The 15,020-nt window shown below is 48.2% G+C and overlaps 1 protein-coding gene across 1 annotated transcript in view; it reads left to right on the top strand.

Moving 5' to 3' along the window:
- The window catches only part of LOC122394384 (GTP-binding protein Rheb homolog), a 56,028-nt gene that overhangs the window by 26,433 nt on the left and 14,575 nt on the right, over positions 1 to 15,020 (top strand). The window lies entirely within an intron of this gene.

The following is a 15,020-nucleotide window of genomic DNA, read 5'->3' as shown; positions in this document are numbered from 1 at the left end:
TACTTTGGCAAGTACCAAGTACTTTTGCAAGTTCAGCAAGTTTTTCGCCAATATCGAAGCTTCTAGACGTCCGATCGTCACCGGAAAAACACCATTCGATCCCAAATTTTCTCCCGAATCTTTTTATGGTCAAAGCGACGCGGAGCGAGCCAAGATATCTTGTTTAAATATCCATTTGACTAGGATTGCGGGTTTTTTGAAGCGCTGAGTTTTTGCAGCGAGCTTTTTCTCTTAGGGCCTGCGAGATACCCGCGGAAACACATATCTCTTCAGCATTGCGCGCCACACAGGAATGCGGCTGATTCACGTGCTTTTGTGAGCGAGGTGCTTCCCTCCGGGAGAAATTCGCCGTCCCCATATGCTTAACACGGAGCCGAGCGGCGGCTGACAGGTGGCCGGCTCTCGGGAGATCGGCAGCCGACACTCGAAAAATCGACAAGCCGCCGCTGAATGCGCGTGCGAAGATGAGCGGGGTGCCGCCGTTCCGGAGAGACGGCTGGAAAATTCCACCGGCCGGCCCGGCGGCAGTGTGTTGGGCGGCGGGCGGCGGGGCGGGGTTTCCCCGTCCAGCGGCCGGCAGCGCTGAGCCGAGTCGTTCCCACGGTCTGGCGGCCAGCTGGGTGGGGGCGGGGTGGGGAGTGGGGCGGCCGATTGCCAGCCGCTTCTCCACGGGTAGGTGCTGCCACCTGCGCAGTAGTTCCACTGGCGGCCGCCAGGCCCGTGTGCGGGCCGTGCGCGGTAGTTCCGCCAGCGGCCGCCAGAGGTCACGCGCGTCGTGTCTAACCTGACGAAGCTACAAAAAGTTAGATAACTTTGATAAGAGGGACGGTAAAGCCACAATTCCAACGCTGAATGTTGGGCAAAAGCAAAGGGATCCAACACAGCCATCTGTATTTACTGTATTTACCCTTTTCTGTCAGCGATAAGCCCCAGCAATCGCACCGCTGTAAAACTCGCAAGCTGTTCACCGTGCAGGGTATTGCATTATAACCACCCACCGGCTCTCTCAACGTATGTGTAATCGCTTAATAGGTAGGACGCTAAAACAAGTTAGAAATGATAGGTAGGTGAAACAAAATACAAATTGGGAACAAGTATAATTCAAATTACAAATAATTCATTGGAACAAATCAAAATTATCTGAGACCAAGGCAAATTCGCAAAGTCTTTGATCGACTAAAGCCGTCTGATTTAAACGTCGGAAAGGAACAAGTTCTTTGCGGTATTTAGGCAAGTAAATACCAAGTACTTTGGCAGGTTTTCAGTACATTAGCAAGTTTTCAGTACATTACCAAGTAGCAGGTGATACAGCAAGCTGGCAGGTACTTTGGCAGGTTCAACAAGTTTTTCGTGAATATCTAAGCTTCTAGACGTCCGATTAACACGGGACGAACACCAATCGATCCCAAATTTTCTCCCTCATACTTTGATTGCCAAAGCGACGCGGAGCGAGCCAAGATATCTTGTTTAAATATCCATTTGAGTAGGATTGCGGGTTTTTTGAAGCGCTGAGTTTTTGCAGCGAGCTTTTCCTGTTAGGGCTTGCGAGATACCCGCGGAAACACATATCTCTTCAGCATTGCGCGCCACACAGGAATGCGGCTGATTCACGTGCTTTTGTGAGCGAGGTGCTTCCCTCCGGAAGAAATTCGCCGTCCCCATATGCTTAACACAGAGCCGAGCGGCGGCTGACAGGTGGCCGGCTCTCGGGAGATCGGCAGCCGACACTCGAAAAATCGACAAGCCGCCGCTGAATGCGCGTGCGGCAGTGCTGAGCCGAGTCGTTCCCACGGTCTGAGGTACCCCCAGTTTGAAGATTCGGCTGTAGAATATGTAGTTTTAAATACGTAGTTTGACGTACATCTCGGAAAAGTGAGATACGGCCAGAAATGAGTGTGGGTCCCTCCGTTCTGAAGATTCTGATCGACGCCGATAAAAATAATTCGCCGTGCATATCTCGGCTTATTGACGACCGATTGACACGGGATCAACACCGATCGATACCAAATGGCTCTGTGGGGGGGGGGGGGGGGGGGAGTAGAGTGGCAAGTTTTCCTACCCGACGAACCCGGAATTATCCCGAGGGGGTAGGTGTGGGAGTAGAGTCGGGGGAACGGGGGGGCGAGTGCAAGTACCAAGTACTTTCGCAAGTACCAAGCAAGTACCAAGTACTTTTACAAGTACCAAGCAAGTACCAAGTACTTATGGAAATACCAAGCAAGTACCAAGTACTTTGGCAAATACCGAGTACTTATGCAAATACCAAGCAAGTACCAAGTACTTTGGCAAGTACCGAGTACTTTGGCAAGTACCAAGTACTTTTGCAAGTTCAGCAAGTTTTTCGCCAATATCGAAGCTTCTAGACGTCCGATCGTCACCGGGAAAACACCATTCGATCCCAAATTTTCTCCCGAATCTTTTTATGGCCAAAGCGACGCGGAGCGAGCCAAGATATCTTGTTTAAATATCCATTTGAGTAGGATTTGGCGTTATTTGAAACGCTCAGTTTTTGCAGCGAGCTTTTCCTGTTAGGGCCTGCGAGATACCCGCGGAAACACATATCTCTTCAGCATTGCGCGCCACACAGGAATGCGGCTGATTCACGTGCTTTTGTGAGCGAGGTGCTTCCCTCCGGGAGAAATTCGCCGTCCCCATATGCTTAACACAGAGCCGAGCGGCGGCTGACAGGTGGCCGGCTCTCGGGAGATCGGCAGCCGACACTCGAAAAATCGACAACCCGCCGCTGAATGCGCGTGCGGCAGTGCTGAGCCGAGTCGTTCCCACGGTCTGAGGTACCCCCAGTTTGAAGATTCGGCCTTAGAATATGTAGTTTTAAATACGTAGTTTGACGTACATCTCGGAAAAGTGAGATACGGCCAGAAATGAGTGTGGGTCCCTCCGTTCTGAAGATTCTGATCGACGCCGATTGAAATAATTCGCCGTGCATATCTCGGCTTATTGACGACCGATTGACACGGGATAAACACCGATCGATACCAAATGGCTCTGTGTGTGTGTGGGGGGGGGAGGGGGTAGAGTGGCAAGTTTTCCTACCCGACGAACCCGGAATTATCCCGAGGGGGTAGGTGTGGGAGTAGAGTCGGGGGAACGGGGGGGGGGGGGCGAGTGCAAGTACCAAGTACTTTCGCAAGTACCAAGCAAGTACCAAGTACTTTTACAAGTACCAAGCAAGTACCAAGTACTTATGCAAATACCAAGCAAGTACCAAGTACTTTGGCAAATACCGAGTACTTATGCAAATACCAAGCAAGTACCAAGTACTTTGGCAAGTACCGAGTACTTTGGCAAGTACCAAGCAAGTACCAAGTACTTTTGCAAGTTCAACAAGTTTTTCGTGAATATCTAAGCTTCTAGACGTCCGATTAACACGGGACGAACACCAATCGATCCCAAATTTTCTCCCTCATACTTTGATTGCCAAAGCGACGCGGAGCGAGCCAAGATATCTTGTTTAAATATCCATTTGAGTAGGATTGCGGGTTTTTTGAAACGCTCAGTTTTTGCAGCGAGCTTTTTCTCTTAGGGCCTGCGAGATACCCGCGGAAACACATATCTCTTCAGCATTGCGCGCCACACAGGAATGCGGCTGATTCACGTGCGATTGTGAGTGAGGTACCCTCAGTTTGAAGATTCGGCTGTAGAATATGTAGTTTTAAATACGTAGTTTGACGTACATCTCGGAAAAGTGAGATACGGCCAGAAATGAGTGTGGGTACCTCCGTCCTGAAGATTCTGATCGGCGCCGATTGAAATAATTCGCAGTGCATATCTCGGCTTATTGACGACCGATTGACACGGGACAAACACCGATCGATACCAAATGGCTCTGGGGGGGGGGGATAGAGTGGCAAGTTTTCCTACCCGACGAACCCGGAATTATCCCGAGGGGGTAGGGGTAGGAGTAGAGTCGGGGGAACAAGGGGGGCGAGTACAAGTACCAAGCAAGTACCAAGTACTTTCGCAAGTACCAAGCAAGTACCAAGTACTTTTACAAGTACCAAGCAAGTATCAAGTACTTATGCAAATACCAAGCAAGTACCAAGGCCAATACCGAGTACTTATGCAAATACCAAGCAAGTACCAAGTACTTTGGCAAGTACCGAGTACCAAGCAAGTACCAAGTACTTTTGCAAGTTCAGCAAGTTTTTCGCCAATATCGAAGCTTCTAGACGTCCGATCGTCACCGGAAAAACACCATTCGATCCCCAATTTTCTCCCGAATCTTTTTATGGCCAAAGCGACGCGGAGCGAGCCAAGATATCTTGTTTAAATATCCATTTGAGTAGGATTTCGGGTTTTTTGAAACGCTCAGTTTTTGCAGCGAGCTTTTCCTGTTAGGGCTTGCGAGATACCCGCGGAAACACATATCTCTTCAGCATTGCGCGCCACACAGGAATGCGGCTGATTCACGTGCTTTAGTGAGCGAGGTGCTTCCCTCCGGGAGAAATTCGCCGTCCCCATATGCTTAACACAGAGCCGAGCGGCGGCTGACAGGTGGCCGGCTCTCGGAAGATCGGCAGCCGACACTCGAAAAATCGACAAACCGCCGCTGAATGCGCGTGCGGCAGTGCTGAGCCGAGTCGTTCCCACGGTCTGGCGGCCAGCTGGGTGGGGGCGGGGTGGGGAGTGGGGCGGCCGATTGCCAGCCGCTTCTCCACGGGCAGGTGCTGCCATCTGCGCAGTAGTTCCACTGGCGGCCGCCAGGCCCGTGCGGCAAGCGGGCCGTCTGCTTTAAACGTCGGAAAGAATCAAGTTCTTTGCGGTATTTAGGCAAGTAAATACCAAGTATTTTAGAACAAGTTCTTTGCGGTATTTAGGCAAGTAAATACCTTTGGCAGGTTTTCAGTACATTAGCAAGTTTTCAGTACATTACCAAGTAGCAGGTGATACAGCAAGCTGAAAGTTCAACAAGTTTTTCGCAAATATCTAAGCTTCTAGACGTCCGATCAACACGGGACGAACACCAATCGGTCCCAAATTTTCTCCTTAATCATTTTATGGCCAACGCGACGCGGAGCGAGCCAAGATATCTTGTTTAAATATCCATTTGAGTAGGATTGCGGGTTTTTTGAAGCGCTGAGTTTTTGCAGCGAGCTTTTTCTCTTAGGGCCTGCGAGATACCCGCGGAAACACATATCTCTTCAGCATTGCGCGCCACACAGGAATGCGGCTGATTCACGTGCTTTTGTGAGCGAGGTGCTTCCCTCCGGGAGAAATTCGCCGTCCCCATATGCTTAACACGGAGCCGAGCGGCGGCTGACAGGTGGCCGGCTCTCGGGAGATCGGCAGCCGACACTCGAAAAATCGACAAGCCGCCGCTGAATGCGCGTGCGGCAGTGCTGAGCCGAGTCGTTCCCACGGTCTGAGGTACCCCCAGTTTGAAGATTCGGCTGTAGAATATGTAGTTTTAAATACGTAGTTTGACGTAAATCTCGGAAAAGTGAGATACGGCCAGAAATGAGTGTGGGTCCCTCCGTTCTGAAGATTCTGATCGACGCCGATTGAAATAATTCGCCGTGCATATCTCGGCTTATTGACGACCGATTGACACGGGATAAACACCGATCGATACCAAATGGCTCTGTGTGTGTGTGGGGGGGGGGAGTAGAGTGGCAAGTTTTCCTACCCGACGAACCCGGAATTATCCCGAGGGGGTAGGTGTGGGAGTAGAGTCGGGGGAACGGGGGGCGAGTGCAAGTACCAAGTACTTTCGCAGTACCAAGCAAGTACCAAGTACTTATGCAAATACCAAGCAAGTACCAAGTACTTTGGCAAATACCGAGTACTTATGCAAATACCAAGCAAGTACCAAGTACTTTGGCAAGTACCGAGTACTTTGGCAAGTACCAAGCAAGTACCAAGTACTTTTGCAAGTTCAACAAGTTTTTCGTGAATATCTAAGCTTCTAGACGTCCGATTAACACGGGACGAACACCAATCGATCCCAAATTTTCTCCCTCATACTTTGATTGCCAAAGCGACGCGGAGCGAGCCAAGATATCTTGTTTAGTTATTCATTTGAGTAGGATTTCGGGTTTTTTGAAACGCTGAGTTTTTGCAGCGAGCTTTTTCTCTTAGGGCTTGCGAGATAGCTGCGTGCACACATATCTCTTCAACATTGCGCGCCTCACAGGAATGCGGCTGATTCACGTGACAAACTCGGTGGCGGTCCCTCCGTTGCGGAGATTCGCCGCCGACCGCCCGACGACGGGAAAAACTGCCGAGTCTGCCGGCAGCTGCTGCCACCTGGACCGCAGTTGGGGCGGCCGGACCGGTGGCTGCTGCCACCTAGCGGTACAACCGCAGTCTAGCGCATACAAGACCGCAGCGTACACTTATCAAAGCATACATGGAAGTCGTAACATACAACGTTCAAAACATACAAAAAACAGACCAGGTAGTCGAAACATACAAAAGTGCAGTACCAAGTACATTTGCGAGTACCAAGCACTTTCGCAAGTACCAAGCAAGTACAAAGTACTTTTACAAGTACCAATCAAGTACCAAGTACTTATGCAAATACCAAGCAAGTAGCAAGTACTTTGGCAAATACCGAGTGCTTATGAAAATACCAAACAAGTACCAAGTACTTTGGCAAGTACCGATACTTTGGCAAGTACCAAGCAAGTACCAAGTACTTTTGCAAGTTCAGCAAGTTTTTCGCCAATATCGAAGCTTCTAGACGTCCGATCGTCACCGGGAAAACACCATTCGATCCCAAATTTTCTCCCGAATCTTTTTATGGCCAAAGCGACGCGGAGCGAGCCAAGATATCTTGTTTAAATATCCATTTGAGTAGGATTTCGGGTTTTTTGAAACGCTCAGTTTTTGCAGCGAGCTTTTCCTGTTAGGGCTTGCGAGATAGCTGCGTACACACATATCTCTTCAGCATTAGACGATAACAAGGAATGCGGCTGATTCACGTGCTTTTGTGAGCGAGGTGCTTCCCTCCGGGAGAAATTCGCCGTCCCCATATGCTTAACACAGAGCCGAGCGGCGGCTGACAGGTGGCCGGCTCTCGGGAGATCGGCAGCCGACACTCGAAAAATCGACAAGCCGCCGCTGAATGCGCGTGCGGCAGTGCTGAGCCGAGTCGTTCCCACGGTCTGAGGTACCCCCAGTTTGAAGATTCGGCTGTAGAATATGTAGTTTTAAATACGTAGTTTGACGTACATCTCGGAAAAGTGAGATACGGCCAGAAATGAGTGTGGGTCCCTCCGTTCTGAAGATTCTGATCGACGCCGATTGAAATAATTCGCCGTGCATATCTCGGCTTATTGACGACCGATTGACACGGGATCAACACCGATCGATACCAAATGGCTCTGTGGGGGGGGGGGGGGAGTAGAGTGGCAAGTTTTCCTACCCGACGAACCCGGAATTATCCCGAGGGGGTAGGTGTGGGAGTAGAGTCGGGGGAACGGGGGGGCGAGTGCAAGTACCAAGTACTTTCGCAAGTACCAAGCAAGTACCAAGTACTTTTACAAGTACCAAGCAAGTACCAAGTACTTATGGAAATACCAAGCAAGTACCAAGTACTTTGGCAAATACCGAGTACTTATGCAAATACCAAGCAAGTACCAAGTACTTTGGCAAGTACCGAGTACTTTGGCAAGTACCAAGTACTTTTGCAAGTTCAGCAAGTTTTTCGCCAATATCGAAGCTTCTAGACGTCCGATCGTCACCGGGAAAACACCATTCGATCCCAAATTTTCTCCCGAATCTTTTTATGGCCAAAGCGACGCGGAGCGAGCCAAGATATCTTGTTTAAATATCCATTTGAGTAGGATTTCGGGTTTTTTGAAACGCTGAGTTTTTGCAGCGAGCTTTTTCTCTTAGGGCTTGCGAGATAGCTGCGTACACACATATCTCTTCAGCATTAGACGATAACCAGGAATGCGGCTGATTCACGTGCTTTTGTGAGCGAGGTGCTTCCCTCCGGGAGAAATTCGCCGTCCCCATATGCTTAACACAGAGCAGAGCGGCGGCTGACAGGTGGCCGGCTCTCGGGAGATCGGCAGCCGACACTCGAAAAATCGACAAGCCGCCGCTGAATGCGCGTGCGGCAGTGCTGAGCCGAGTCGTTCCCACGGTCTGAGGTACCCCCAGTTTGAAGATTCGGCTGTAGAATATGTAGTTTTAAATACGTAGTTTGACGTACATCTCGGAAAAGTGAGATACGGCCAGAAATGAGTGTGGGTCCCTCCGTTCTGAAGATTCTGATCGACGCCGATTGAAATAATTCGCCGTGCATATCTCGGCTTATTGACGACCGATTGACACGGGATCAACACCGATCGATACCAAATGGCTCTGTGGGGAGGGGGGGGAGTAGAGTGGCAAGTTTTCCTACCCGACGAACCCGGAATTATCCCGACGGGGTAGGTGTGGGAGTAGAGTCGGGGGAACGGGGGGGGGGGCGAGTGCAAGTACCAAGTACTTTTACAAGTACCAAGCAAGTACCAAGTACTTATGGAAATACCAAGCAAGTACCAAGTACTTTGGCAAATACCGAGTACTTATGCAAATACCAAGCAAGTACCAAGTACTTTGGCAAGTACCGAGTACTTTGGCAAGTACCAAGCAAGTACCAAGTACTTTTGCAAGTTCAGCAAGTTTTTCGCCAATATCGAAGCTTCTAGACGTCCGATCGTCACCGGAAAAACACCAATCGGTCCCAAATTTTCTCCTTAATCATTTTATGGCCAACGCGACGCGGAGCGAGCCAAGATATCTTGTTTAAATATCCATTTGACTAGGATTTGGCGTTATTTGAAACGCTCAGTTTTTGCAGCGAGCTTTTCCTGTTAGGGCCTGCGAGATACCCGCGGAAACACATATCTCTTCAGCATTGCGCGCCACACAGGAATGCGGCTGATTCACGTGCTTTTGTGAGCGAGGTGCTTCCCTCCGGGAGAAATTCGCCGTCCCCATATGCTTAACACAGAGCCGAGCGGCGGCTGACAGGTGGCCGGCTCTCGGGAGATCGGCAGCCGACACTCGAAAAATCGACAACCCGCCGCTGAATGCGCGTGCGGCAGTGCTGAGCCGAGTCGTTCCCACGGTCTGAGGTACCCCCAGTTTGAAGATTCGGCCTTAGAATATGTAGTTTTAAATACGTAGTTTGACGTACATCTCGGAAAAGTGAGATACGGCCAGAAATGAGTGTGGGTCCCTCCGTTCTGAAGATTCTGATCGACGCCGATTGAAATAATTCGCCGTGCATATCTCGGCTTATTGACGACCGATTGACACGGGATAAACACCGATCGATACCAAATGGCTCTGTGTGTGTGTGGGGGGGGGAGGGGGTAGAGTGGCAAGTTTTCCTACCCGACGAACCCGGAATTATCCCGAGGGGGTAGGTGTGGGAGTAGAGTCGGGGGAACGGGGGGGGCGAGTGCAAGTACCAAGTACTTTCGCAAGTACCAAGCAAGTACCAAGTACTTTTACAAGTACCAAGCAAGTACCAAGTACTTATGCAAATACCAAGCAAGTACCAAGTACTTTGGCAAATACCGAGTACTTATGCAAATACCAAGCAAGTACCAAGTACTTTGGCAAGTACCGAGTACTTTGGCAAGTACCAAGCAAGTACCAAGTACTTTTGCAAGTTCAACAAGTTTTTCGTGAATATCTAAGCTTCTAGACGTCCGATTAACACGGGACGAACACCAATCGATCCCAAATTTTCTCCCTCATACTTTGATTGCCAAAGCGACGCGGAGCGAGCCAAGATATCTTGTTTATATATCCATTTGAGTAGGATTTCGGGTTTTTTGAAACGCTGAGTTTTTGCAGCGAGCTTTTTCTCTTAGGGCTTGCGAGATAGCTGCGTGCACACATATCTCTTCAACATTGCGCGCCTCACAGGAATGCGGCTGATTCACGTGCTTTTGTGAGCGAGGTGCTTCCCTCCGGGAGAAATTCGCCGTCCCCATATGCTTAACACAGAGCCGAGCGGCGGCTGACAGGTGGCCGGCTCTCGGGAGATCGGCAGCCGACACTCGAAAAATCGACAAGCCGCCGCTGAATGCGCGTGCGGCAGTGCTGAGCCGAGTCGTTCCCACGGTCTGAGGTACCCCCAGTTTGAAGATTCGGCTGTAGAATATGTAGTTTTAAATACGTAGTTTGACGTACATCTCGGAAAAGTGAGATACGGCCAGAAATGAGTGTGGGTCCCTCCGTTCTGAAGATTCTGATCGACGCCGATTGAAATAATTCGCCGTGCATATCTCGGCTTATTGACGACCGATTGACACGGGATAAACACCGATCGATACCAAATGGCTCTGTGTGTGTGGGGGGGGGGGGGGGGGAGTAGAGTGGCAAGTTTTCCTACCCGACGAACCCGGAATTATCCCGAGGGGGTAGGTGTGGGAGTAGAGTCGGGGGAACGGGGGGCGAGTGCAAGTACCAAGTACTTTCGCAGTACCAAGCAAGTACCAAGTACTTATGGAAATACCAAGCAAGTACCAAGTACTTTGGCAAATACCGAGTACTTATGCAAATACCAAGCAAGTACCAAGTACTTTGGCAAGTACCGAGTACTTTGGCAAGTACCAAGCAAGTACCAAGTACTTTTGCAAGTTCAGCAAGTTTTTCGCCAATATCGAAGCTTCTAGACGTCCAATCGTCACCGGAAAAACACCATTCGATCCCAAATTTTCTCCCGAATCTCTTTATGGCCAAAGCGACGCGGAGCGAGCCAAGATATCTTGTTTAAATATCCATTTGACTAGGATTTGGCGTTATTTGAAACGCTCAGTTTTTGCAGCGAGCTTTTCCTGTTAGGGCCTGCGAGATACCCGCGGAAACACATATCTCTTCAGCATTGCGCGCCACACAGGAATGCGGCTGATTCACGTGCTTTTGTGAGCGAGGTGCTTCCCTCCGGGAGAAATTCGCCGTCCCCATATGCTTAACACAGAGCCGAGCGGCGGCTGACAGGTGGCCGGCTCTCGGGAGATCGGCAGCCGACACTCGAAAAATCGACAACCCGCCGCTGAATGCGCGTGCGGCAGTGCTGAGCCGAGTCGTTCCCACGGTCTGAGGTACCCCCAGTTTGAAGATTCGGCCTTAGAATATGTAGTTTTAAATACGTAGTTTGACGTACATCTCGGAAAAGTGAGATACGGCCAGAAATGAGTGTGGGTCCCTCCGTTCTGAAGATTCTGATCGACGCCGATTGAAATAATTCGCCGTGCATATCTCGGCTTATTGACGACCGATTGACACGGGATAAACACCGATCGATACCAAATGGCTCTGTGTGTGTGTGGGGGGGGGGGAGGGGGTAGAGTGGCAAGTTTTCCTACCCGACGAACCCGGAATTATCCCGAGGGGGTAGGTGTGGGAGTAGAGTCGGGGGAACGGGGGGGGGGCGAGTGCAAGTACCAAGTACTTTCGCAAGTACCAAGCAAGTACCAAGTACTTTTACAAGTACCAAGCAAGTACCAAGTACTTATGCAAATACCAAGCAAGTACCAAGTACTTTGGCAAATACCGAGTACTTATGCAAATACCAAGCAAGTACCAAGTACTTTGGCAAGTACCGAGTACTTTGGCAAGTACCAAGCAAGTACCAAGTACTTTTGCAAGTTCAACAAGTTTTTCGTGAATATCTAAGCTTCTAGACGTCCGATTAACACGGGACGAACACCAATCGATCCCAAATTTTCTCCCTCATACTTTGATTGCCAAAGCGACGCGGAGCGAGCCAAGATATCTTGTGGCTATCGCCCATTTGAGAGCTGGACAGTGCTTGAAAGCAACTTCCTACCGATGAATTTTGGCATTCAGATCCTAATTATAGCCATTTGTGATGGACGATGGCGATGCAGGGGACGGCAGAGGAGGTGTGGGGATGGCACCTCCCTGGAGCTTATGGTAATCGCGGAATCCTATTACCGTTTACCACCACTGCACAGCCAAAGTGGTAAGACCGGAGAGACGCGATCAGGCCGGATTGCCAGTTGTCGATTCCTCTATCGTTGTGGAGGTCGCTTGCAAAGTGAGATGACTGCTTTTCGTAGAGGGCGGTAAAATCGTGGCCGGTTAGCGTCTGGTAGGGCTTGTAGAATAATGATGGGCACGACCGGGTGCTGTATGCTATATGTGGTGACAGCGGCGTTCCTGAGCGTAGGGTGCATCTCCTGCTCTGAAGTCCAGAAGTCCTTATCGTTCTTGTGCATTCACTTTGTCAGTGCCTGATGTCAGTGTCAGTGTTTGTCAGTGTTTCATTCTGTAGCAGACATGCAGTCATATTTGGTTAAATAGAACCTTGCAGTCTGAGGCAGTCTTTTCATTACAGTACCTCATTACAGCGTCTCATTCATTACAGTTCAATATTTAGAAATGCAAGACATTACATATTAGGGCCGATCGGGCATAGAAATACAAAACAACAGTATACGCTCGCTGGCTATTATTCTGAGACTCAGCATTGAACCTGCCATCACTACAATACAGGAGGCGACAGGTGTAGAGGTGATGTCATACTCATCAAGTTCTGCCGACTTGACCCACAAGTTGACTCCATCATAAATATTGTCTCTTTATCATGAAACAGACTCAGAAACCTTGGCATGAATGCTCTCAGGCTCTCAAGAGAATGTTGAAATTCAGGTCTCAAAAGATTAAAATTACAATAATGAAATGTTTCACCTACCTTCCATCGCCAAAAACACTCATACTGGTACTGGATGGAACTTAAAATAAAAAACAGGGGTGGATAATTAGGGGTTTGTAGCACCCCCAGGGATTTTCAGAATTCTCTACCGCTGAATAAAAAGGTTAATCATCAAAATATTATCACAATCACCCAGCAACACACGGTATATACAGCAACACAGCCCAATGCCAGAGAGCCAATAAACAAGCAGTGATGGAGGCGTGTTCAAAAAGTTAATATGCAGCTGTCGACACTAAATAGTCGGTGATTTTCCGTTAGAAATTTTGCGCAAACACCATCTGTATGGGCCTTCGAACAGAGCCACCAAAATTGAAACAAAAGCGCCAAAAAATTGGAATGTTTGCTTTTTTCGCTCGGGAAAGATATATACGCTGACTGGAGAGATGATGATGCATTTTACAGGTGGTTTGTGAGCATAGATATAAAGACTTTATTTCTATCTTCAGGGTTTGTTTTTCATTAGTGTTTGAAACTGTTTTTTTATGTCTATGTTTGTGAAGCTATTGACGTCATGTTATTTGACCTTGACTTTGGCAGCAGGATTGAAGGGGCTTACTGAACAGCTCTCAGCGCATATTTACGTCTGGACAACGAGTTGCGTTGGAAAGGCCGGAAATAGTGGCGATTTCAGGACCGCAAGAATGGACCGTCATTGGAATGATTCTTTTTTAAACCGTGGACTGTTTTCGGCTGGAATTTAATAGTTACTACAAAATATTTTGTAATTACGTTTCCACCAAGAATGAATGCCATCAGGGCTAAATTTTTACTTCTATTGTATTTTGTCAAGAAGCATATAGTGCTGTTATATTGCAGTTTTAGCGCGTTTGTTACAAAATATGAAGCGAATAAGCGTCAGTGTGTAATTCATCAGTGCCAGAAGTTAACTTGAGGGGAAGTTATGCTAATTGCTCTTGTCCATCCACTAAAATTTATTAAATATTTTGCTTTGTGTATTCCAAAAGGAGAGGGAACTATTTCTTCTTGTGTCTTCATGTCAGAATTGAAGGTGGATCATTAAATTTTCAACGCAGTTTACAAACAAGCATTTGGTCTTTCTCGTATATAAGCAGTGGCTAAGAAAAGGTTGATCAATCCTGAAGTTCAGTCATCGTACCTCAACTTGGCAGCAAGATCCCCCAAGGACAGAGGATATATTGTATACATGTCCTGTAAATCAAAACAAACAAGCATTTGGTCTTTCTCGTATATAAGCAGTGGCTAAGAAAAGGTTGATCAATCCAGAAGTTAAGTCATCGTACCTCAACTTGGCAGCAAGATCCCCCAAGGGCAGAGGATATATTGTATACCTGTCCTGTTAATCAAAACATTTTTGTGCCTGCAAAGGCTTAAGTTATCTGTGGTGTGTTCGGAGTTAGGCCATATGGCCGTTTTGTTGTATGTTTATGTGGAGATTGAATATAACTGTGACCCTGTGCTTGTTTGTATGCTTACTATGGTCAAACAGGGAACAGCACATTCACATAACATACTCACCTAGCACCTAACTCACAGCTGTACCCTGCAGGATCTGTACTTGTTCATGTCTCGAGCATTAACAAAGCACTAAAGTAGCTTAGTAATCATTTCCCACATTTTCTGAGCATCTAACATGACATGATACAGCAGTGCAGAGCAGCTTCAGAGAAGAAACACTTTAAGTGCACAGACTCACACCAGCCACCCAATGAGCCAGTTCCTCAGTTGACTGTTTCCCTGGATGCAGCTTGGCAATGTGAGCTAACTTTTGGCAAGTTGAAGGTTAGCAGGTAAGATTGAGTTAGGGTGAGTACCTACCTATAACTGGGTGCTACTGCCTACTGCTATGCAGGTCTTGGGTAGGCTGCAAATATGTGTGATGATTGAGGTTAGGTCAGCTGTCAGGTTAGTCAGGAGTATGCTCATTGCTCAGGTCACATTTTTATGGACACTTGGCAAATTAAAAAACTAACAATCTAATCTAAGCTAACCCGACTAAACATACACAACTACTGACTATAAGAACTAAGCACCTACCTACTTGTGCCTACATCTCATACCATGTCAAAGTAGAGTTCCTTGGTGGAAGATTACCCTCAGTACTTTTTATCCCAGCCCTGTGAAGAAAACTAATACTTCTAAGCTCTGAGTCACTGCTGGCCATCCACAGGAAGAAACGCTGAGACTGAGAGCTTTGCCATTGTATATTGGACCAATAATCACTATCACGAATGACTATGAACACATTATATGATCACATCGTTGCATGGATTGTCACATTGACAATTCTACTACAATCTTTTTTCAAGAAATACAGTGATGATTA

Source organism: Amphibalanus amphitrite, unplaced genomic scaffold (assembly GCF_019059575.1).
Source record: "Amphibalanus amphitrite isolate SeventyFive unplaced genomic scaffold, NRLGWU_Aamphi_draft 000588F_arrow, whole genome shotgun sequence".
NCBI lineage: Eukaryota > Metazoa > Arthropoda > Thecostraca > Balanomorpha > Balanidae > Amphibalanus > Amphibalanus amphitrite.
The sequence above is the reverse complement of the archived record's forward strand: the minus strand, read 5'-3'. Positions and strand labels throughout refer to the sequence as shown.